The sequence below is a fragment of the Phyllobates terribilis genome, unplaced genomic scaffold (assembly GCF_046119375.1).
Source record: "Phyllobates terribilis strain yellow unplaced genomic scaffold, ASM4611937v1 Scaffold_1__5_contigs__length_1240528914, whole genome shotgun sequence".
In the NCBI taxonomy this organism is placed as follows: Eukaryota; Metazoa; Chordata; class Amphibia; order Anura; family Dendrobatidae; genus Phyllobates; species Phyllobates terribilis.
Window position 1 is genome coordinate 922,749,126 of NW_027362761.1, and position 26,489 is coordinate 922,775,614.

Here is a 26,489-nt window from a genome sequence, read left to right on the forward strand (position 1 = left end):
GGAGCGGAAGCCATTAGAAGGCCCCGAGTCACCGGCCATACGGGTGAGCACCACACGGTACACTCAGGGACGTGGGCTACTTACATCAGCTTCTAGCAAGGTAGCCAGAAGAGTACAGTCAGTTTGGGAGGCCTACAACTACGCCTGGCCAGGGGAGATCCCATCTGCTCAAAGACTGACCAGGCCCCGTTTGCTAGCAAGTACTCCGGGAGGGTCTGTCGTTGTTACCAGTAAAGACCCTGAACTACACCGTACCGTCTCTGAGTGGTTCCTGCTACCCCCATCATCCACGTCGGCTGCCCTGAGGCCATACCCCTCCCGTTGGGGGTTATACTATCACGCTGCACAATCCTACCACCGGCCTCAGCGGTCTGCCCTGCAGCAGCAGCTTCCTGGCTGCACTCAACGGGTGGCGTAGTCATCAACTATTTACTACTAATAGACTGCCGTCTAGTTTGACTCCCTGGGCACGGACCGGGTCACCGCCACGAGACTACAACCCTCCACTGATCCGGCTCCGGGTAGGCTCCCGCGTGCGCAACGCAGCGCGACACAGGCCCAGGGGCGCGTCAACTTTGGTGTAGTCGGCAGGATTTCGTGCCCGCAACCACCGGGTACTGCGTGCCTGAAAAGCAAAGACTGTTCAAACTTACCAGTGGTGAAGGTTTCCCGCCATCCGGCGCCATCTTCTACCTTCTTCCCGCCATCCGCGAAGTTTTCCCGCCATCCGGCGCCATCTTCGACCTTCTTCCCGCCATCCGTGGAGTTTTCCCGCCATTGGACGCCATCTTGAGGACGCCGCGCGGGAAGAAGAGGGGCGTGGACTCCGAAAGCGCGCGAGAACTGAAGCCCCGCCTCACGTCCGGACGTTGCGTAAGGTCCTGGAAGGAGCCCAGCAGACGCCGACGTCACAGGAGCGCGACGGAAGGTCCTCAACCCTGACGATCCACTGCGGAGCCGCGGTCTACGGAAGAGGATCATCGCAAGGTAGGCCACGGTCCACTAGGGGGGAGGAAGATGTCGGATACGGAGGAGAGCTTCACTGCCTCAACCCCCGCCAGCGCTACCGCTGCTGCAGTTATGCCCTTCACCATGCCCTATATCCCGGGAGCAGCTTGGCTACCCCAGTACTCAGGGGAGTCACATACCCTGCATGACTTTAGAGAAAAGCTGGATAGCCTCTTCCAGGTGTATCCCCTCACAGAAGAGCAAAAAGTGAGCATCCTGGTGGCCCAACTAACCGGGGCAGCCAAAAGGGAAGTAAAATCCTGGCCACCTGGGAGGAAGACTGTTGCAGGGATACTAACCCGGCTGAAGGACACCTTTGATACCCGCACCTCAGCCGAGATTAAGCTTAGATTCTACGGGTGCAAGCAGCGAGCGCATGAGAGTATAAGGGACTATGCACTAAACCTACAAGAGGCCCTGAGGGCCATAAAGCAGACCGACCCTGATGGGGTGGGAAACGAGGACAGGCTATTGACTGAACAATTTATAGAGGGTTTATATTGCAATGCCCACCGAACCCAGTTGCGGGCAATGGCCTTACAGGATCCCCATCTGGACTTTGCACAGTTCAAGGATAGAGCTATCCGGGTGCTCCGAGAACCAGCACCGGGTGGCGTTGTTACCCACAGGCGCCCAGCTATCACTTACCACCAGGAGGCGGCGCCCTTGTCGGCAGGGCCTGTGGGAGCTGATGCGCAGGCTTTGGACAATGACCCGGCTCCAGACCTACACCATCAGGTCCAAGAGCTAGCTAAGAGCGTTGCTGCGCTAACCCGAACTGTGCAGTCTTTACAGATTTCCACCCCAGGGAAGATCCAGCTGGCATCCGGACCGGAGGACATCCCGTGGCGTCGACCAAGGAGGACCCCACCGGCCAGAGGAAGACCCAGTGACCGATACAGCGAGGACGGACGACCCATCTGCCGCCGCTGCAATCAACCCGGACATATGGAAAGGTACTGTTCTTTAAACGGGCACAACCTGGGGTAGAGGGCCAACCCCCAGGAAAAAGATCACCAGGCCCATCGAACTGGCGCGACAGATATGTGGGAGGACGTCCAGTCTTGCCTGTGGTACTGGATGGCATTCCCATGAGTGCCCTACTGGATACCGGGTCACAGGTCACCACCATCCCATACGTGCTCTTCAAGCAGTACTGGAATGACTCGGATATTACCCGCTACCCTGACGACGACTTGAGTATCATCGCCAGCAATGGCCAGCCCGTGCCACAGATCGGATTTAAAGAGGTGACCCTCAAAATCGGTAGAGTCGAACTGGCCGCACAGGGACTGATCATTATAGATATTGATAAACATGAGAGTCACCCAAAAATAACTCTAGGAACTAACGTAATTGAAAATTGTCTTGCAGAGGTGATTTTCCTTTTACAGCAGGTTGCCAAGAACGCCAGCTCCGGCGAGCAGCGGGTGCTCCAGAAAGAGATCCGGGCACTGATGCAACGGCAACAAGTGGAACTCTCCGGCGGTGAGATTGGTAGCGTAAGAATGTGTGACCCTTTTCCTATTGCCATGCCCCCAAAAAGTGAAATGATGATTTGGTGCCGGGCAGCTATTGGTCTGAGAGGTAGAGATTACCAGGCAATGGTAGAACCAGTTTACTCAGACAGTAGGCCCACCATTTTGACAGCACGGGGGGTGGTCAATGTACGCCATGGGAGGGTGCCCATTCGCATAATAAATATCGGGGAGAGGGAAGTGTACCTGCCCCGGTATGCCACGCTAGCCAAATTATATACCACTAATCAAAATTCTATACAATCTGTGGAACCCTTGCCTCCATCTCACCCGGAGGAAGGTAACGGCTCTAAGAAAGACATGGAGGACTGGTGTCAGCAACTACATTTGGGTACTGATTCCACTCCCTCACATCAGAAACAAGGAGTCTATCGGGTGGTTCAAGAGTATGAGAGAGTGTTTAGTAAACACCCGTTAGACTTCGGGCGAGTCAAGGGGGTAGAACACCGCATCCCCACGGGAGATCATCCTCCCATAAAAGAGAGGTATCGACCCGTACCCCCTGCACATTACCAACACGCCAAGGGGATGCTTAGAGACATGAAGGAGGCTGGGGTAATCCGGGATAGCTGTAGCCCCTGGGCAGCCCCACTAGTTTTAGTCAAAAAGAAAGACAACACCATGAGGATGTGTGTAGATTACCGGAAAATCAACCGTATCACACACAAGGATGCGTACCCCTTACCAAGGATAGAGGAGTCATTGGCTGCTTTAAGATCTGCTAACTTCTTCTCTACCTTGGATCTCACTAGCGGGTACTGGCAGGTTCCTGTAGCAGAGGCGGACCGGGAGAAGACCGCATTCACCACCCCGATGGGACTTAGCGAGTTCACCTGCATGCCGTTCGGACTCTGCAACGCCCCAGGAACCTTCCAACGATTAATGGAGTGCTGTCTGGGCCACAGAAACTTCGAGACGGTCCTGTTGTACCTGGACGATGTCATCGTATACTCCAAAACTTATGAGGACCACCTGAAACACCTGGCGGAGGTGTTCGAAGCTCTGGCGAGTTACGGCCTAAAGGTGAAACCCTCCAAGTGTCACCTCCTGAAACCAAAGGTGCAATACCTGGGACACGTGGTGAGCGCTGACGGAGTGGCTCCCGACCCCGATAAGATCACCGCAATTAAGGGATGGCCAAGCCCCTCCAGCGTAAAAGAAGTGCGGCAGTTCCTAGGGTTGGTAGGCTACTACCGAAGGTTTATTCCCGGTTTCACCAAAAAGGCAGCGCCTATGCAGGACCTCCTGATAGGCCAGTCCCGAAAGGCCAAGAACCAGAAGCCGCCCTTCAAATGGGAAGAGCTAGAAGAAGAGTCCTTCCGCCAGCTGAAGATGGCCCTCACGGGGGATGAAATCTTGGCGTACCCGGACTATAGCCAGCCCTTCATCCTCTACACCGACGCCAGTAACATCGGGCTAGGAGCCGTACTGTCCCAGATTCAGCAGGGGAGAGAACGAGTAATCTCCTATGCCAGCCGAAAACTGCGACCCACCGAAAGGAACCCCGAGAATTACAGCTCATTTAAGCTAGAGTTCCTGGCCGTGGTATGGGCAGTCACCGAGCGCTTTAGGCATTACCTCGCTTCTTCCCGGTTCACCGTATACACGGATAACAACCCGTTGACACACCTGGACACGGCAAGACTCGGTGCCCTGGAGCAGAGGTGGATGGCCCGTCTGTCCAACTACGAGTTCACAATCAAATACCGGGCAGGACGCTCCAATACTAACGCGGATGCCCTGTCCAGGATGCCCAACCTGCCGGACGAAGGAGAAGATCCGGAGGGACTGGAAGAAGTTGAACTCCCTGCGTTCCACCGTCATGGGACTATCCAGTATTCCCACCGGGTAAGGGGTAAGCAGGCTGCTACGTTGAACCCCTTACCCCACTACAACTGGGCGGAAACGCAAGACAGCGACCCTGCCGTCCGACTGGTGAAGGAGATGCTGACTCGGCCGGAGGCTCGCCTTGAACCAGACGCTCCGGAGGAAGCCAAACAACTATGGGCGGAGAAGAGTCGACTATTCCTTTACAAGGGGAAGTTGTGCCGCAGAATGGTCAACTCCCGGACGCATGAACTACTCTGGCAAGTAGTGGTGCCACGAAGAGACGCAGCCATGGTGATGGAGGCATACCACGACGGAGCTGGACACTTCGGGTGGAAAAAGTGGAGTTCCTGCTGCGCGAGCGGTTCCACTGGGTAGGCATGAGGGGAACCATCGAGAAGTGGTGCAGAGACTGTGGCCCGTGCAATCTGAGAAGGAAGGACCGGGCCAGCCAGAAGACTCCCCTGCAGTCCATCGTCACCCGGCAACCGTTGGAACTGGTAGCCTTGGATCATGTAAAACTGACCCCAAGCAGAAGTGGCTACGTCTACGCGTTAACCATCGTGGATCATTACTCCCGGTTCTTGGTTGTCGTCCCCGTCAAGGACTTAACGGCTCAAACAGCAGCTAGAGCCTTCCAGCAGCACTTCTGCCGTCCACACGGGTACCCGGACCAAGTGCTGACGGACCAGGGACCTGCCTTTGAAGCGGAGGTCTTCCAGGAATTCTGCAATCTGTATGGCTGCCGGAAGATAAGGACGACACCCTACCATCCGCAAACTAATGGACTTTGTGAAAAAATGAACCAGGTGGTAATGGATCTTCTAAAAACATTGCCCCTGGAAGAACGCAGTCTGTGGCCTGAGAAGTTGCCCGATCTGGTGGACCTATACAACCACATCCCGGTAGGTTCCACCAACTGTACCCCGGCTTACCTAATGAGGGCGAGACCTGGTAAGTTACCTGTTGACCTGGAAATGGGAGTCCTGACACCTGAGGACACTTCACCAGAAACAGACTGGGACACAGAGAGGCAGCAGCAGTACCGGAGAGTACAAGAGAGCGTGGAGCGAAGTCTCTGTCAGGCTAGGGAAAGACAAGAGAAGACTTACAACCAGTATGCTCCCGCTGTTCCCCTGGAACCCGGAGAGCAGGTCTTGAAGAGGAAAAGACGGCTCCACAAGTTGGATGACCAGTGGGAGAAGGACCCGTACACCGTACTGCCCTCAAGCCACGAGAACCCGAAGGTCTGTACCATCAGTAAAGACGGAGGGGAAACCACAGCCATTGTATCCCGGGACCACCTGAAGAAGTGTCCCGAACAACTGAGGAACCCTGAAGAAGAACAAGAAGACCATCGACCCGTAGAGGAAAGGGAAGATATGGTTAGTACCGTGCTCGGGGACTTCCCTCGGTCTTGGACTCAAGTCAATGGTGCAGTTGTGGTACCCGTACTCACCTTCCTCCAACCATCATCCCAAGAACCTACGGAGCAACGGGTAGAGCTGGAAGAACAGCCGGTCCAGGAGGCAGAAGACTCCACACGAGTAGAACAGGAGAATCAACCCTCTGCTTATAGTGAGCCTGCCGTACCCCTAGTGAGACAAAGAGCCGGTAGACAGCTGCCCAGTTTACCCTTGACAGCTCCTACACCCTGTAGTTCAGGGCCAGACAGTCAGCTCCGTAGGTCCACTAGGGCCACTAGAGGCCAGTTACCCGCACGCTGGAGAATTTGAAGTGTAAAAATAGTTTTATTTATGTTTATCTGTGTATTGTTGCTTGTGTATAATTTTGTGTTTCCAGTTGTTTTTAGGAAACCTTGGTGGATTTACCGGGAATCCTTGTATATAGTTGGAGCGTAACCCAGGATGGACTAGAGACTGTTAAGGACTCGGGGTAGGACAGACCCCTACCTGGTTACGTCTCCCTGTGTTGGTGAAATGGACACCTTTGCTTTTCTTCAAAGACTGCATCCGGTTGCGGACACGCCGTAACCATCTTATGTGTTTTTCTTATAGTATTGTTATTGTTATACTTTGTTATGTTTTTCTAAATGTGTTTAGTCCCGGAGTACTAAATTTCACTAGGGGGGAATGTGGCACCCCAGGGGTCTGGTTTTCCACAGTAATGTAATGTTATGTCTGAGAGCAGGTGGGAGGTCCTTTGGTCAGGGATCCTGTGCATGCCACACCTCCTGCCCAGTCTTGGGAGGGGAAGAACTTCCCCTGTATAAACCCGGGGCTGAGGCAGGGTGAGTCAGACAAGGAGAGTGGAGACAAGAAGCAGCATAGGAAACAGCAGAGTTACAAGGAGTCAGGGGCTGGCAGCTGCAGAGCTCGCCCTGACTAAGAAGATTCTTTACCGGACCCGGAGTCCGAGGCTGTGGGGACTAACTCCTACCCAGCAGCAGAATCCGTCAGGCAGGGGATTTCAGGTCCTCTGGCCCAGAAGCCCGAAGGCACGGTCACACGCGTGGGACCAGCACCGCCATCGTGGAGCGGAAGCCATTAGAAGGCCCCGAGTCACCGGCCATACGGGTGAGCACCACACGGTACACTCAGGGACGTGGGCTACTTACATCAGCTTCTAGCAAGGTAGCCAGAAGAGTACAGTCAGTTTGGGAGGCCTACAACTACGCCTGGCCAGGGGAGATCCCATCTGCTCAAAGACTGACCAGGCCCCGTTTGCTAGCAAGTACTCCGGGAGGGTCTGTCGTTGTTACCAGTAAAGACCCTGAACTACACCGTACCGTCTCTGAGTGGTTCCTGCTACCCCCATCATCCACGTCGGCTGCCCTGAGGCCATACCCCTCCCGTTGGGGGTTATACTATCACGCTGCACAATCCTACCACCGGCCTCAGCGGTCTGCCCTGCAGCAGCAGCTTCCTGGCTGCACTCAACGGGTGGCGTAGTCATCAACTATTTACTACTAATAGACTGCCGTCTAGTTTGACTCCCTGGGCACGGACCGGGTCACCGCCACGAGACTACAACCCTCCACTGATCCGGCTCCGGGTAGGCTCCCGCGTGCGCAACGCAGCGCGACACAGGCCCAGGGGCGCGTCAGTTGCACTGTAAAGTCACTGAACTGTTTCACCGCAAGGTCACATGGTAGCTGCTTGAAACAAGGGAAGGTTTGGTGCCAAGAGGAGAGAATTCAAATGGCCTCTGTGTGGTTCCTACTGGAGCTGCTGGTTGCCTGCACTGTGATTAGGCCAAGCCATGTACCACTGGAGTTGCAGTATATTTGAGGTCGGCGCTGGCCTGGACAATGGGAAAAGTGGAGGATTGAAATCAATGACCTAATTAAGACAGGGCCTGGAGACTGGAAATGTGACATAGGCCTGCAAAGAGAAAGGCTGCATCAGGATTCATCCGGATGATTTGGGTTAGTCTTTAAGGGAAAAATGGTTTGCCTTCTTCACAGGTCAGGGAGCAGACAGTAAACTAAATGCTGTCACTGCCTCTAATTACTAAGGGCTAGAGAGCATTCCCAAAGAGAATTTCATCCTCAATATCTGTTAATAAAAATGGTTCCATCTTAGGACCTGATATCTACAGTGAGGAAAAAAGTATTTAGTCAGCCACCAATTGTGCAAGTTCTCCCACCTAAAAAGATGAGAGGTCTGTAATTGACATCATAGGTAGACCTCAGCTATAAGAGACAAAATGAGAAAACAAATCCTGAAAATCACATTGTCTGATTTGGAAAGAAATTTCTTTCAAATTTTGGTGGAAAATAAGTATTTGGTCAATTACAAAAGTTCCCTGTGGTGGTTTCCAGGAAAGTGGCCACCGGAGGCGGCGCGTGCGCAAATTGAGATCTCGGGAAACTGATCCGTTTAGAATCCGTACAGAAGCAACATACAAAAAATCCACATTTTAGCAAATGTGGATTTTTTTAATATTTGAGTACAAATTAGAATTCCAATCAAATATATTCGCTCATTTCTACTGTGCATGTATGAACAAGATGGCGCATTAAACACTGTTAACGTGTTGTATTATTGTTTATGAGTATACATATGTGTTTATGAAATTATGATTATTCACATGGTTCTTATGCGATTGATTTCACTTTAATTATCACATTTTTGGACTAATTATATTTCTTTCTGCTGTTGGTAGTATAAGAGGGTCATTGGTAATGTGCTGGAGGGGAGATATGTTTCACTGAGGTTATTAGCTTCAGTGATATGAACCTAAAAGTTTGCACCAGCATGTTATGTGCTGAGTTGGGTTAATTGACCATGACAGGGTCAGGTTTATTGTGAACAGCTAAAGAGTTTGGCGGGACAGTTGTTCTTCATATCTCCACCCTAGGGTGTGGTCCAGGAGGTAAAAGTGAAACTTTTGGACTTAGTGATTATCTGCAGGCTGAGAGCTGACTTATCAAGCTGGGCTCTTGCTTAAAGGAGCTGTATCCTGAATTCTGTGTGGGCAGACCCTGCAGTTATATGGACTGTAATGTATGCTGTTTATTTAGGCCAACAAGACTAAATATGTCTATTTTGTTTTAGACTAGTTTATGAGGCATGTTTTAATAAACCAGCTGAAGATTTAAATGAAAAGCATTCCTTTGACTACCTCGATAAGCAGCCTAGTGAGCCAATCTACCACAGTTGATGCTAAAAGTGTGGGCAAGATCCCCAGGAAGCAAGTGTGATGGCTGCAGACAAACTGCATGTCCTGGGTGAAGGCGGCTTTAAGGATAGATCAGCGGTCCGAAAAAATGGAGGAGCTGATCAAGCACCTGGTGAAAATCCAACAACAGAAGCACCAGCAGCAGCACGAGCAGCAGCAAGCCAAACAACAACAACAGCTAGCACAACTGGAAACAAATAAACTGTTAGTGCAGTAGCAGTGTCAGCAACAGGCAGTGCTTACCTGGCAGACGGAATTCCTCACAGATGCAGTCCATGGCAGGATAATCACCCTACCCCCAAGTCCAGATGATGACTCCCATGTCCAGAGGACGGTAAGACGTGCCATGCAAAAGATGACCGTGGTGGACAATGTTGAGGCATTTTTGGCAGCATTTGAAAGGGTCGCAGAGGGGAAAAAGCTGCCGCTGGAGCAGTGGGAGGAGGTGCTGGCACACTATCTAACTGGCGAGCCTCAAAAGGCTTATTATAATCTCGCCTTACAGGACGCAAAGGAATATGCCAAACTAAAGACAGAAATATTGGCACACTTGGGAGTTATTTTGTCTGTCAGGGCACAACGGGTCCACCACTGGGCATATTTCAGAGACAAACCCCCCTGCTCTCAAATGTTTGACTTTCTACATCTTCTCCACAAGTGGTTGCAGCCAGAGTTGTCCACCCCAGCCAAGATGGTTGAGTGCGTGGTTGTGGAGAGATTTATTCACGCCCTTCCTAGACCAGTGCAGACCTGGGTTGCCCAGGGAGATACTTAGAATGCGGACAACCTGGTTGGCCTAGTGGAAAGGTAACAGGTGGTTGAGTCATTAGAGAAACCAGGTGCCATCGGACTCCCATACCGGGGTTACCCAAAAGAAGAATGACTCTCAAAAAACAGGTACTAGAGCCACAAATGAGAGGTGTTCAAGGGCCCGCTGAGGGATTGCCGAGGGTCAGGATTAAGGACTTAATTTGTTGGAGTTGTCAGGGTCTAGGGCACATACCCGCTCGTTGTCCCATGTCCCCCGAACCAATGGACTGCAGTCTAAGGTTCATATTACGCTTATCCGGCATGGAGTATGGACTGTCAACCCGGGAAGGTGCCGCAGATATGTCCCGTAACGGTAAATGGAGTACTGGTGTCTGGACTTTGGACATGGGGAGCCTAGTGACCATCGTAAGGGCCACACTGGTGGGTGTCTGCTGTATTTACAGGGACGCTAAGGACTACCTTGTCGCTCGAGTCAAGGATCAGATACACCCGGTTATAATAGGGCACGATTTTACCGTATTCTGGGACTTATGGCAAAAAGGGGAGGTGCCAAATGACTCAGATACAGTAAGAGCAGGTTCGCCCTTACAAACCCCTCATCTCAGTCGGAGGCGGTTTGGTTTCCCCTGTGTGTGCTTGAAGGGGATGAGGCGAGAAGGTGACCCATGAAGCCTTCATCCCTGAGTTGGGGGCTTCCGGAGAGAGCTTTAGGACTGCTCAGCTGAAGGACCTTATGCTAAAAGGGGCATTTGATTATGTCACCATGTTATATGGGGTTGCTCAAGAGCCAGGGGGCGATACCAGATTTTCATATTTTGCAGTAAATGAGGATTTGCTATATTGGGTGACTAAGCAAGGGGAGAGGTACTGGAACAACTAGTAGTACCAGGGCCCTATAGGCGTAGGGTGTTAGACCTGGCCCATTCTCATGTCTTGGGTGGGCATCTGGGTGTAGACAAGACCCAAGAGCGCATTCTTTGAAGGTTTTATTGGCCTCGATGTCACCGAGAGATTTTGAACTTTTGTAGGTCCTGTCCCACTTTCTAGCTAACCGCTCGAGTCTCTCACTTCCGGAGTCCCCTAGTGCTGTTACCCATTATAGAGGTCCCATTTGACCGCATTGCCATGGATCTAGTTGGACCCTTTTTAAAGTCCACCCGAGGGCATCAGCATATCCAGGACTACGCGTCACGGTACCGGAGGCAGTACCCCTCAGCAACAAGTATAGCCCAAGAACTGGTCCATATTTTTTCCCTGACCAATCTGCCAAAGGAGATCCTTACGGCCAATGAATTCCTTTCATGTCCAAAGTGATGGAAGAGTTAAGCCCTCAGGACTTCGGTATACCAACCGCAAACAGACGGTCTGGTGGATAGGTTTAAAAAAACCCTGAAGGCCATGCTCAAGAAAGTTGTGGAGAAGGATGGTCGAGACTGGGACTGCCTAATCCCGCATCTGCTATTTTCCATCAGGAAAGTTCCACAGGCCTCTATGGGGTTCTTTCCATTTGAACTGTTGTATGGTCGGCACCCTCGGGGATCTCCTGGATGTTGCAAAGGAGACCTGGGAAGCAGAAGTTACACCCCACATAAGCATCATCGAGCATGCGGCCCAGATGCAGGAGAGAATTGCAGAGGTAATGCCGATTGTGAGAGAGAGCCTCCTCCAGGCACAAGAGGTCAGGACCCATTGAAGCACCGGCTGGACACGAAACGCCATAGTCCTATAGGTGATGATCTCAGGCATGACTCAAAGTCAATTAAGGCTTTGTTTCAGAAGAAGTCCTGGAAGATACTGGAGTGGATCCCATAGACAATCTCGGATGAGATTTGGAGAAAGTGGTTGCAACCCAAGAATTTTAGTAAACTGGAGTCTATTGTCCATGAGAAATGGACTAAGATTCCTCAGAAGTGCTGCCAGAAGATGGTGTCTGTTTATGCATTATGTTTGCAGCAGTTCATAATATCCAAAGATGCTCTACTAAGTACTAGAGACAGAATCCTATAGAAAATGGGAACCACTGCATATCAAGGTAAAATATATGTTTATTAGTATTAATATATAAAAGCAAAATTAAAAATGAGTCACATGATAGACAACAACATCACCAGAGGGGAGAAAAATATCATGAATGCAAGTGGGAATACATAATAGCACAGAGAAAATAATCAATACAGGAACACATACATAGAAATACTGAAAGAAATACTAAAATACTGAGACACTTGTCATTTAAGGATTGAATAACTGTGAGACTACAGTCACCATTAAATGTGGTGTTTTTGTTGAACTTGGACAAACCTCTTGTTAAATGTATGAGAAAAGTGAGTAAAGCAGTCGGGATCACCAAATGTAATAAATAACTCCAAAATCTTTATTTACACCACATAAACTGACAAAGACATATGTAATAAAAACAATTGAAAAGCCAAAGAAGGCTTAAATACAACACCGGATGTGTCCATGTAAGGACCAACATCACTCCTCCAATGTGCATGCTGAGGTAACCCACAATAATTCACTAATCTGTATAAATACCGAAAAGCCTGGAATAAAATGACAACAATCCAATCAGATATGCAATAAGATGCATATACTCATATAATGATCTAAATAAGCCATAGAAAGCACTCATATATATATACGTATATTTATATATATATACATACAGTACAGACCAAAAGTTTGGACACACCACCTCATTTTGAGATTTTTCTATATTTTCATGACTATGAAAATTGTACATTCACACTGAAGGCATCAAAACTATGAATTAACTCATGTGGAATTATATACTTAACAAAAAAGTGTGAAACAACTGAAAATATGTCTTATATTCTAGGTTCTTCAAAGTAGTCACCTTTAGCTTTGATCACTGCTTTGCACACTCTTGGCATGCTCTTGATGAGCTTCAAGAGGTAGTCACCGGAAATGGTCTTCCAACAATCTTGAAGGAGTTCCCAGAGATGCTTAGCACTTGTTGGCCCTTTTGCCTTCACTCTGCGGTCCAGCTCACCCCAAACCATCTCGATTGGGTTCAGGTCTGGTGACTGTGGAGGCCAGGTCATCTGGCGTAGCACCCCATCACTCTCCTTCTTGGTCAAATAGCCCTTACACAGCCTCAAGGTGTGTTTGGGGTCATTGTCCTGTTGAAAAATAAATGATGGTCCAACTAAACGCAAACCGGATGGAATAGCATGCCGCTGCAAGATGCTGTGGTAGTCATGCTGGTTCAGTATGCCTTCAATTTTGATTAAATCCCCAACAGTGTCACCAGAAAAGCACCCCCACACCATCACACCTCCTCCTCCATGCTTCACGGTAGGAACCAGGCATGTAGAGTCCATGCGTTTACCTTTTCTGCATCGCACAAAGAGATGGTGGTTGGAACCAAAGATCTCAAATTTGGTCTCATCAGACCAAAGCACAGATTTCCACTGGTCTAATGTCCATTCCTTGTGTCCTTTAGCCCAAACAAGTCTCTTCTGCTTGTTGCCTGTCCTTAGCAGTGGTTTCCTAGCAGCTATTTTACCATGAAGGCCTACTGCACAAAGTCTCCTCTTAATAGTTGTTGAAGAGATGTGTCTGCTGCTAGAACTCTGTGTGGCATTGACCTGGTCTCTAATCTGAGCTGCTGTTATCCTGCGATTTCTGAGGCTGGTGACTCGGATAAACATATCCTCAGAAGCAGAGGTGACTCTTGGTCTTCCTTTCCTGGGTCGGTCCTCATGTGAGCCAGTTTCTTTGTAGCACTTGATGGTTTTTGCAACTGCACTTGGGGACACTTTCAAAGTTTTCACAATTTTTCGCACTGATTGACCTTCATTTCTTAAAAGTAATGATGGCCACTCGTTTTTCTTTACTTAGCTGCTTTTTTTTTGCCATAATACAAATTATAACAGTCTATTCAGTAGGACTATCAGCTGTGTATCCACCAGACTTCTGCACAACACAACTGATGGTCCCAACCCCATTTATAAGGCAAGAAATCCCACTTATTAAACCTGAAAGGGCACACCTGTGAAGTGAAAACCATTTCCGGTGACTACCTCTTGAAGCTCATCAAGAGAATGCCAAGAGTGTGCAAAGCAGTCATCAAAGCAAAAGGTGGCTACTTTGAAGAACCTAGAATATAAGACATATTTTCAGTTGTTTCACACTTTTTTGTTAAGTATTTAATTCCACATGTGTTAATTCAAAGTTTTGATGCCTTCAGTGTGAATGTACAATTCCCACCGTGAAGCATGGAGGAGGAGGTGTGATGGTGTGGGGGTGCTTTTCTGGTGACACTGTTGGGGATTTATTCAAAATTGAAGGCATACTGAACCAGCATGGCTAACACAGCATCTTGCAGCGGCATGCTATTCCATCTGGTTTGCGTTTAGTTGGACCATCATTTATTTTTCAACAGGACAATGACCCCAAACACACCTCCAGGCTGTGTAAGGGCCATTTGACCAAGAAGGAGAGTGATGGGTTGCTACGCCAGATGACCTGACCTCCACAGTCACCAGACCTGAACCCAATCGAGATGGTTTGGGGTGAGCTGGACCGCAGAGTGAAGGCAACAGGGCCAACAAGTGCTAAGCATCTCTGGGAACTCCTTCAAGATTGTTGGAAGACCATTTCTGGTGACTGCCTCTTGAAGCTCATCAAGAGAATGCCAAGAGTGTGCTAAGCAGTCATCAAAGCAAAAGGTGGCTACTTTGAAGAACCTAGAATATAAGACATATTTTCAGTTGTTTCACACTTTTTTGTTAAGTATATAATTCCACATGTGTTAATTCATAGTTTTGATGCCTTCAGTGTGAATGTACAATTTTCATAGTCAAGAAAATACAGAAAAATCTTTAAATGAGAAGGTGTGTCCAAACTTTTGGTCTGTACTATATATATATATATATATATATATATATATATATATATATATATATATATATATACACAGTGAAGGAAATAAGTATTTGATCCCTTTCTGTTTTTGTAAGTTTGCCTACTGACAAAGACATGAACAGTCTATAATTTTAAAGGTAGTTTAATTTTAACATTGGGAGATAGAATATCCCAAAAAACTCAAGAAAATCACATTGTATAAATTAGTTAAATTTGTTTTTCATTTTTCAGTCAGAAATAAGTATTTGATCCCTCTGGAAAACAGCACTTAATAGTTGGTGGCAAAACCCTTGTCGATATGCACAGCAGTCAGAAGTTTTTTGTAGTTGATGATGAGGTTTGCGCACATATCAGGAGGAATTTTGGTCCACTCATCTTTGCAGATCATCTCTAAATCATTAATCATTAAGATTTTGAGGCTGTCGCTTGGCAACTCAGAGCTTCTACTCCCTCCACAAGTTTTCTATGGGATCATAGTCACCTGTATAAAAGACTGTCCAGAGACTCAATTAATCAGTCAGACTCTAACCTCTACAGCATGGGCAAGATCAAATAGCTTTCTAAGGATATCAGGGACAAGATCATATACCTGCACAAAGCTGGAATGGGCTACAAAACCATAAGTAAGACGCTGGGTGAGAAGGAGACAACTGTTGGTGCAATGGTAAGAAAATGGAAGAAATACAAAATGACTGTAAATCGACATCGATCTGGGGCACCATGCAAAATCTCACCTCATGGGGTATCCTTGATCATGAGGAAGGTGAGAGATCATCCTAAATCTACACGGGGTGGGGGGGAACTTGTTAATGATCTCCAGGCAGCGGGGACCACAGTCACCAAGTAAACCATTGGTAACAGATTACGCCTTTAAGATTTAAAATCCTGCAGTGTCCGCAAGGTCCCCCTGCTCAAGAAGGCACATGTGCACGCCGTCTGAAGTTTGCCAATTAACACCTAGATGATTTTGTGAGTTACTGGGAGAAGGTGCTGTGGTCAGATGAGACAAAAATTGAGCTCTTTGGCATTAACTCAACTCACAGTGTTTGGAGGAAGAAGACGGATGAGTACAACCCTAAGAAGATCGTTCCAAACGTGAAGCATGGTGGGGGAAACATTATGCTTTGGGGGTTCTTTTCTGCAAAGGGGACATGACAACTGCACCGTACTGAAGGGAATATGGATTGGGTCATGTATCGCGAGATTTTGGCCAGCAACCTCCTTCCCTCAGTAAGAGCATTAAAGATGGGTCGTGGCTGGGTCTTCCAGCAAGACAATGACCCAAAACGTACAGCCAAGGCAACACAGGAGTGGCTCAAAAAGAAGCACAGTAAGGTGATGGAGTGGCCTAGCCAGACTCCAGACCTTAATCCCATAGAAAACTTGTGGAGCGAGTTGAAGCTCCGAGTTGCCAAGCGACAGACTCAAAATCCTAATGATTTAGAGATGATCTGCAAAGAGGAGTGGACCAAAATTCCTCCTGACATGTGCGCAAACCTCATCATCAACTACAAAAATCGTCTGATTGCTGTGCTTACCAACAAGGGTTTTGCCACAAAGTATTAAAGGGGTTGTCCACTACTATTCAAAATAGCCCAACTTGTTTTTATGCTGAATAGAGGCTTCTTTGTAATTACCTCGCTCTGCTGTTTCTGCCTGTGAGCGGCGCTATCACTGGCCGCTCACGTGACCCTCTTCTGCGTTCCACGGTGGCTTCTGGGTTGTGGGCGTGGTTACCCCACACACCACACCCAGCATCCACTGCGCGTTCTCCCTCTCCCCATTCATGCTGGGTGTGACGCGTGGGGTAACCCTGCCCTCAACCCAGCAGCCACCGCGGGGACCCCAGCGTTGAGTCACGCCTCACTTGACGTGACGTCAGCGGGGGTCACGTGCTGCCTGTGAGGGGCCCGCGATAGCGCCGCTCACAGGCAGAAACAGCAGCAGGAGGTAATTAGAAAGAAGCTTCTTTTGATCATAAAAATACATTGGGCTATTTTGAATAGTAGTGGACAACCCTTTTAAGTGTTGTTTGCCAGAGGGATCAAATACTTATTTCTCACTGAAAAATGCAAGAAGAGACGCCCCAATTTTTGGGAGATCTGGGGTCAAGGGAACCTAGGGCTAAGTCAACCGAGGAATCCATGCAGTTGAGGGGGGGACTCGTCTTATCGGTCCTTCTGCAGTTCGGCACAAAGAGGGAATTTTTTTTTCTGTGGTATGTAGGGTAATTTTCTGGGTACTTGTCCATCCATACATAACCACAAACAGCTGCCGGAAAACTAAAAGCCCAGGTTGCGGGGATGTTAGCAACCCAGGTGTACATATTTCCTCTGTGTGTAGGTCACAATTCATATTACCAGCCGAGATCCATCTTGGCAAAAAGTAAGGTGGTTACACATGTGGTCAAAATTGTTGGTACCCCTCATTTAATGAAAGAAAAACCCACAATGGTCACAGAAATAACTTAAATCTGACAAAAGTAATAATAAATTAAAAATCTTTGAAAATGAACAAATGAAAGTCAGACATTGCTTTTCAACCCTGCTTCCACAGAATTTAAAAAAAAATTAAACTCATGAAATAGGCCTGGACAGAAATGATGGTACTCTTAACTTTAACTTAACTTAACCTGACAGATACGACCAGGAAAGGGATGGACTTTTCTAAATGGTCCAGTCTGGCCAGTGAGGCATTTGCTACTTTAAAGAAATGTTTTGCTTCTGTGCTGATTCTTATACAGTCTCGCGTCACTCAGCCATTCATTGTAGAAGTTGAAGAGTCAAAAGTGTGGGTTGGGGCTGTATTGTCGCAGGGTTCATCTCCAAGTAAATGGCGTCCGTGTGCTTGCTTTTCTAAGAAACTGTCATCCTCCGAGAAAAAATATGAAATTGGTAATAGGAGACTCTTGCCAACAAAGTGGGTTTTTGAAGAGTGGCAACATTTTTGGAGGGGGCACTTCATCAGGTCATGGTAATCACCGGTCATAAAAATCTTTTGTATTTGGAATCTGCAAAATTTCTGACACCTAGCCTGGCAAGATGGTCATTGTTCTTCACCAGATTCAACTTTTTTGTGACGTATAGGCCGGGGGGAGATGAACATTAAGATGGATGCATTATCTCATTGTTTTCCTGGGGGAGGAGGTAATTGTGAATCAATTCCTATATTACAGAAAGGGGTAGTTATTGCAACTATATGTTCTGCTCTGGGGAGGGAGGTCTTAGAGGCTCAGGGGGACACCCCGCTAGCTGTCCTTCTGGTAATCTGTTTATTCCTTTGAACCCCCCACTTAAAATATTAAGTAAACATCATGATTTGGTCTTGGCCGGACATCCTGACAGTGAAGCCACCACAGATCTTCTTACTCGTTATTTTTGGTGGTCTGGAGTGCACCAGTATGTTTGGGAGTATATAGCTACCTGCAGTCCTTGTGCATGTTCTAAGACCCCACATACTCGTCCATCTGGGGCTCTTCAATAGTGATGAGTGAACGTGCTCGCCACTGCTCGGTACTCGCCCGAGCATTACGGTGCTCGACAAGCTCGGTGCTCGGCGAGTATTTCCGGGTTGCTTGGTACTTGCCCAAGCATCACGGTGCTTGACAAGCTCGGTGCTCGACGAGTATTTCTGGTTGCTCGGGCGGGAACTCGGGTCCCTGCCCTGCATGTTTGGCACTCTTTAGAGAGCCAATGAACATGCAGGGATTGCTTGACATGCACTGTAATGCTCTAGCCATGTTGGTTGTAGGCATTACAGTGATTGGCTGTCCGCACAGAGTCATCAGGTCTATATAAGACCTGGTGCCGCTATGCTCGTCACAGTCTACCCCAGAAACAGGCAGAGTAGGGAGAGCTGCTGCTGAGTCAGAGAGAGATTTGGTTGTTTATAGTTAATAAAAGTATTCCACAGCATATCTATATATCCATCTGAACTAACAGTCCTACTGAGGACTAATCCAGCTGAATATATTCAGTGGTTATAGCAGGAATTAGGCAGGCTGGCAGTGTATGTGGCAGACTATAGTGCATATAGTGCAAGAGGGTCCATAGCACGTTCCTGCTGCTGCTGTTCTTACAGATATTTGTAGACATAGCCCCATATATCAGGGGCCAGGGCAATTTTTTTTTTATCTTAATCCTGGTTATTTGCTTAAAAACCAAGGCAGGCAGGGTATGTGACATACTGTAGTGCCTGATACAGCACAAGAGGGTCCATTGCATGTTCAACTTCTGACTGATCCTGCAGTGACAAATATTTGTAGACATAGCCCCAGGTATCAGGGGCCGGGGCAATTTTTTTTTTATCTTAATCCTGGTTATGTGCTTAAAAAACAATCCAGAGTACACCATTTTTCTGCTCCATTTGCTTGTTAGCACTGCAGAATACAGCCAGATATTTTCCATATTACAGCGATAAAAATGCAGAAATTTGAACTGAACGTGGAAAATATTGGCCTCCTTTTCCATTTCGTTGCAGTATGTCAGTCAAGTTATTCAAACTAGGTCTCTGTGAATGATAGTATTAGTAAACTACAGGCCTGCTACTTAAAACCATGATTCAATGTCAGATGTATCTCATATATAACAGCGTTCCAAAATCAGCCATTTCTGCCTTCCATTTCGTTGCAGTGTGTCGGACAAGCTATTCTCACTAGGTCTCTGTGAAGAATAGTATTAGAAAACTAAAGGCCTGCTATTTAAAACCGTGGTTCTCTGTCAGATGTATCTCACATATAACAGCGTTCCAAAATCAGCCATTTCTGCCTTCCATTTCGTTGCAGTGTGTCGGTGAAGCTATTCACGCTAGGTCTCTGTGAAGAAGAGTATTAGTAAACTACAGGCTTGCTATTTAAAGCCGTGGTTCTCTGTCAGACATATGTCACATATATCAGTGTTCCAAAATCAGCAATTTCTGGCTTCCATTTCCATTTCATTGCAGTGTGTCGGTCAAGCTATTCACACTAGGTCTCTGTGAAGAATAGTATTAGTAAACTACTGGCCCACTATTTAAAACCGTGGTTCTCTGTCAGACGTATCACATATAACAGCGTTCCAAAATCAGCCATTTCTAGTGAAGGTGGAAAATATTGTCCTCCATTCAAAATGGACAAAGTGCGTGGCAAGGGACGGGGAACTGGACGTGATGGTGATGGTGCATGCAGAGGCCGAGGACGTGGCCATGGGCAAGCTGAAATTGTGCCACAACAAATACCCACATCTTGTCTCTCGACCTTCCTGTCCCAATTACTAGGGGACCGCAGCACACCACTATTGAACCCAGAGCAGTGTCAAAAGGTTGTTGGTTGGATAGCAGATAATGCTTCCAGTCACTTTGCCACCACCACCACCACCCTGTCTTCCACACTGTCAAGTCTCAGTAGCTGTGAGTCTGGACCGCATATTCCTCACCCTGATCCTCCTTCCTCCCACCATGCTGAGACAACTGATCCCACACTTGGACACTCAGAAGAGCTGTTCACTTTACCATTTGTAGATTCGGGCCTCTCGACTGGCCAGCTTCCAGTGAGTCAAGAGGAGAATGGAACGTGTAGCAGTGCCCAAATATTTGAGCAGCCACGGTCACACGAAGGCAACAGTGTGAAAGTGCAATTACGGTCGCAAGAGGTGGATTATGATGATGAGACACAATTGCCAGAAAGTCAGGAGGAGGACCAGGGTGCGGAAGTGGAAGACAAGGTGGTGGATGATATAGTAACTGACCCAATCTGGCAGGGGGGACATGCAGAGTGAGGACAGCAGCACACAGGGGGAGGGAGGCATAGCACCACAACAGGCAGGAAGAAGCAGTGTAGTGGCCACAGACACAAGGCGGGAAAGCGTTCCCCGTAATGCCAACACGACGGAAGTTGCCAGTACAACTGTTAAGTCTTCTTGAGTCTGGTTGCTTTTTAAAGACTCTGCAGATAACCCCAAAAAGGCCATTTGCACCACCTGTCAGGCCAGCATCAGCAGGGGTAGCAAAACTAGCACAGTGACCACCACCAGTATGATCAGGCACATGGCAGCAAAGCACCCAACTAAGTGGGCCAAACCCCAGGGTCCAGAAACAATGTCTGCGGGTGACACCACTGCTTCTTCCGCTGTGGTGCTTGCTCGCCAATCCCCTGTCCATGGCGCATGCGAAGATGCCTCCCGCCCTTCACGTGTCGTTGCACGCTCTCAACTAGCACCATCAGCAAGCACATCCATGTCCTTGTCCCAGTGTAGCATTTAGTTGTCCCTAACCCAGTCCTTGGAATGCAAACGCAAATACGCAGCCAACGCCACAGAGGCCACAATACTAAATTCACGCATTTTGTGAATGCTTGTGCTCGAAATGTTGCCTTTTAGGCTCGTGGAGACGGAAGCTTTCCGCAACCTGATGGCATCAGTACTCGGTCCCCAGCTGCCACTATTTCTCCCTGTGTGCCGTCCCCGCATTACACGAGCATGTGTCCCACAACATTAGACGTGCTCTCAACAACGCAATTCCTGGGAAAGTTCCCCTAATCACGGACACGTGAACAAATGCTTGTGGGCAGGGACCGTACATCTCGCTAACGGCACACTGGATTAATATAGTAGAAGCCGGGACCCAGTCGGACCTTGGGAACCTATCCTCCCAACGCCGAGGATTGCGGGCCCTGGGTCAATCAGGGTTGTACCCACATTCTACAGCTCCTGCACCTCCTCCTCTTCAGCCTCCATCTCCGAAATGACCACATCAGTCAGAAGCTGGAAGCACTGCAGCACTGCCTCGGCCAAGCGGCAATAGGCTGTGCTGAAGCTAATATGCTTAGGTGACAAACTGCAAAATGCTGAAGAGTTGTGGACAGCTCTGAAAGAGCAGGCTGATCTGTGGCTGACACCGCCGCAGACCATACAGCCAGGCATGGTCGTGTGTGACAATGGCCGGAACCTGGTGGCGGCTCTGAAGCGAGGTGAGCTCACACACATACCATGCCTGGCCCATGTGCTTAACCTCGTGGTTCAACGGTTACTCAAAACCTACCCGGAACTGCAAGATCTGCTTGTCAAAGTATGTCGTGTGTGTGCCCATTTTAAAAGTCAGCTACAGCTTCCGACACCCTTGTCGTGCTTGTGTGCAATGTCCCCACGCATTGGAACTGTACATTGCAGATGTTGGGAAGGATTTGTGGGCAGAAGAGGGCAGTTGTTGACTACCAGCATCAACAAGGCCGTCGATATTCAGATCAAACTCTACACATAAGACCTCATCAGTGGACATGGATGTCAGACATCTGTATCATCCTCCAAAACTTTGATGACTCCACCAAGTTGGTGAGCGGCGATGATGCTATAATTAGCGTCACCATCCCACTTCTCTGTCTTCTGAAACGTTCTCTGCTCACAATTAATAAGGATGCATTGCAGGCAGCGCACGATGAAATGGAGCAAGGAACCTTACAGGGTGATTCCACAAAGCCCAGCCTCATCTCATCCCAACGTGGATTGGGTGACAATGAGAAAGAGGAGGAGGAGGAAGAACAGGAGCTAGTTTCCTGCGCTATACACGGTACTACCTGCACAACTGTTACACTGTCTGTTCAGCGTGGATGAGCTGAGGACAGGGAGGAGGAGGAATATGAGGAGGAGAGCATGGTCAGTCATCCTCTTGGTGAGGACACAGAAGTCTTGCCTCTTTGCAGTCTGTCACACATGGCTGAGTTTATGTTATGCTGCCTTTCCCGTGACCCTAGCGTTGTCCAAATTTTGGGTGACAGTCATTACTGGTTGGTGACACTTCTAGACCCACGCCAAAAGGAGAACTTTCTGTCTCTTATTCCCACGCTGGACAGGCCTAATAAAATGGGATAGTACCAGAATGCCCTTGTTGCAGAATTATTAAAAAAATTCCCATCTGAAAACACTGGTGGCAGAGGTCACAGTTCGTTGGACTACCAAGGAGTACAGGTGAGAGAGACACAAATGTAATCCAGCAGAGGCAGGGGAACACTTTCAAAGTTCTGGGACAGTTTTCTCAGACCCTCCCATTGCACAGGCCCTGAGGCGTGGGGTACTCTCACAAGGAGGGAAAAGTTTTGGAAGATGGTGAGGGAGTACCTTGCCACCTGTACCAACGTCCTCCGTGATTCCTCTGTGCCTTATAGTTATTGGGTATCCAAGCTGGACACAAGGCATGAACTGGCTCTCTATGCCTTGGAGGTGGCCTGGCCTGCCCTGCCGCTAGTGTTTTGTCAGAGCTGTTTTTTAGTGCCGCTGGTGGAATTATAACTGATAGGCGCATCCGCCTGTCTACTGAAAATACTGACAGGCTGACTTTTATAAAAATGAACAAGGGCTGAATTGGGCCAGACTTCTCAACACCACCGAATGATAGCAGCGTAACATAAACTCAAATATAGTGTCTTTTTTTGGGGGAGAAAACCAATAAACACAGAGGTTTCTTAAACATTAACAACTCTTTATTTCATTCACAATTAAAAACAACATGAAACTAAAAAAGGCATAGAAATATTGCAGTATTGGACATCAAGTGGCATGACCAAATGATCAATTACATCTATACTCGTAAACAGGATAAATAGTAAACAAGTCTTTAGGGTGCAAAGCGTTAAAAATGGTATTATAATGTCGCCATCTAATGACGATATCGTATAAGAAATAAACAACAAATCTTTGATTTAATAATTAGGAATTAATTTTTCACCACAACCTGCTAAATACCATTATAATCCTGTTATCTAACATGCTAATGGTGTTGCATGGGCACTAAACATTAAGCATAATCCAGTACATCATAACACAATATATTCATGCCCAGGGAACACCATCACTTTACACAGGTTCTCATAGATCCTCATGGATTCTTTAGAATTCTTTTAAAGCATATTTACCAAACAGAGAGTGGTCAGCCACATAAGAATGTCCACCTTAACGCGCGTTTCGCACGAGCTTCTTCAAGAAGGGGTGAACATAGACAAGGACGCAAACATTAAATACCTTACCTCATGTGCAGCACCTGATCACACGCTGTCCCGCAAACATAAACAGAGCCCGCCCGGACCTCGGCGTCTGACGTCAGACTCCCACAATCCTCTGCCCGACGCGTCAGAGCTTAAAGCAGGGAATCCTACATTAGTAAGACGCTCGTGGTTGTCATGGCTGCACGGCACATCTGCGGACAAGCGTGCCCCACACTGCCATCTAGAGGCAATTTTAATACATAGCAGACATCCAGACTATCTAACAAAGGAGATTAGTAATTGCACCAAGCCCTATGTAATTCGGAATCCCACTCCATTATAAATACTTATTAAACAGGAAAATGCATATATAGATAATTAGATATCCCCTATAACATTATTGCACATTCCCATAAATAAATAAATAAATCCATCAAACAATGAACACGGTGCATAATACATTATTTATCAAAGAATATTACAAATAAATAATGAATATCTTCTCAAAAAATCATCATTATCCATTTAAATAATTAACTAAAATAATAACCATATACTTAATATATCAATGTATATAAAAGTATGTAAAGTGCATATAGTGTTTAAAGTGCAATAACAATTTGTAAACCATATTGACAATAGTGATACTTATGTGCATATGTACATACTTCCATAAACACACATACACATCCTTACTGCATAAATAAATAAATCCATACATCCAAATATATTATATATACTTAACAAAATCCTTATGCGTAAATAGCAAAGTGAGAACATCCTGTGAATCAAATAGTGTGACTAAAACACCAGTGTAAGGTTATGAAGACCCTGAAAAATTCAAGGAAGGAAGTGGAAGTGAATTGACCAAAACAAATATATATACAGTACAGACCAAAAGTTTGGACACACCTTCTCATTTAAAGATTTTTCTGTATTTTCATAACTTTGAAAATTGTACATTCACACTGAAGGCATCAAAACTATGAATTAACAAATGTAGTATTAAATACTTAACAAAAAAGTGTGAAACAACTGAAAATATGTCTTATATTCTAGATTCTTCAAAGTAGCCACCTTTTGCTTTGATGACTGCTTTGCACACTCTTGGCATTCTCTGGCATTACAATCATGTTTAAGCTTAAAATGTTTGGGGATTGGTTTAAGTGTTGTTACATCATCTATTTCCTTGGCTTTCCCAATGTCCAGTATATGCTCCCTTATTCTGACTCTAAGTTTTTTTTTTTGGGGAGGTCTAACTCTATTCCCATGTACCTCTGTTTTCACAACCAGACATGGGTATACGCTTCCTGATTTTGTCTATTTTCTCTTGTCCTCCTCCTTCTCCTCTTCCTCCACCACCATATCACCACCATATCTACGTCTCTTGCAAGGGACATTGGAGTCCCTCCAAATTTTTGGCAGCTGTTGCATTCCCTGCATAGGCAAACAGTATCGGAGATCCACTTCCTAATAATGGGAACATTGTTTTTAGGAGGCCCTCTGACCTCTTTGTTTCTTGCAAGGAACATTGGAGTTCTTCCAAATGTTTGGCAGCTGTTGCATTCACTGCATAGGCAAACAGTATGGGAGACCCACTTCCTAATAATTGGCACATTGTTTTCAGGAGGCCCTCCGACCTCTATGTCTCTTGCAAGGGACATTGGAGTACCTCTAAATTTTTGGCAGCCGTTGCATTCACTGCATAGGCAAACAGTATAGGAGACCCACTTGCTAATAATGGGAACATTGTTTTCAGGAGGCCCTCCGACCTCTACGTCTCTTGCAAGGGACATTGGAGTTCCTCCAAATATTTGGCAGCCGTTGCATTCACTGCACAGGCAAACAGTATGGGAGACCCATTCCATCTTTAATGGGAACATGTCATTACTGTGGCCCAGCTCTATGTGTCTTTAAATTGTTATTGGGGTTTTTCCCAAATTTTGGCAACCCTTGCAGTCACTACATGGGCATTACCACTGTAGGAGACCCACTCCTTTATAATGGGAACATTTTTTGTTACTGAGACCCTCCTCTATATCTCTTCAAAGGGGTATTGGGGTGCGTTCAAATTTTTGGCAGCCCTTGCAGTCACTGCATACACAATAACAGTATAGGAGACCCACTCTTTAATAATGGGAACAACAAAGCATATCTGACTGCTGGCCCTTTAAGAATAGTTAAGGCTATAAAAATAGTGTTTGTGACTTTCAGCGTCCCTCCTTCATAAATGAAACAAGATGTGTCTGATTATGTCGCACACACCACATGGCCAGACAAGGTAGTAAAATGTTAAAATTACAATTCCCGGTGAATGCATTTTTCACCGTTGAAAGCAATGCAAAAGTGCAAAAATGTATCAAAAACGCTACGTGTAAACATAGCCCAAGATGTGGAGGAGCATTTTTGGTTTTCTTTATTTATTTTGCCTTATATACAAGTCATTACCCTGGAAAGGATGTTACTTAACATTTTTCCCAGGAAAATCCATTTTGGTTTCGGTTTTGTATGTTTTATTGTGAGTCCATAAAAATACCTCTGACAACGAAGCTTCTAGGGGTCTTCGCCATGCTGTTCCCATGTCATTTGCGCAATGTTCCCATCAATTTGTGCAATTTTTAGGCCCTCCGCAGACCGCCAGGTGGCGCCTGAAAAATGCTCGAGTTTCCCATAGACTTACATTGGGCTCGTTGCTCGGACCGAGCATTCGAACATTTCAATTTGATCGACCCGAGCAACGAGTACCCAAGCATTTTAGTGCTCGCTCATCACTACTCTTCAACCTTTGGTGATTCCCTGTAGACCTTGGACTCGTTTGTTGATAGATTTCATCACTGATCTACCCATATCTGCAAGTA

General features: G+C 47.1%; 1 long non-coding RNA gene across 1 annotated transcript in view; it reads right to left on the reverse strand.

The window, feature by feature from the left end:
• The window catches only part of LOC141155051 (uncharacterized), an 87,814-nt gene extending 64,010 nt beyond the window's left edge, over positions 1-23,804 (reverse strand). Inside the window, exon 1 of the long non-coding RNA XR_012247508.1 lies at positions 23,674-23,804. This is a non-coding gene — a long non-coding RNA (uncharacterized lncRNA). The remainder of the gene's footprint in view (positions 1-23,673) is intronic.
• Positions 23,805-26,489: the final 2,685 nt, after the last annotated feature.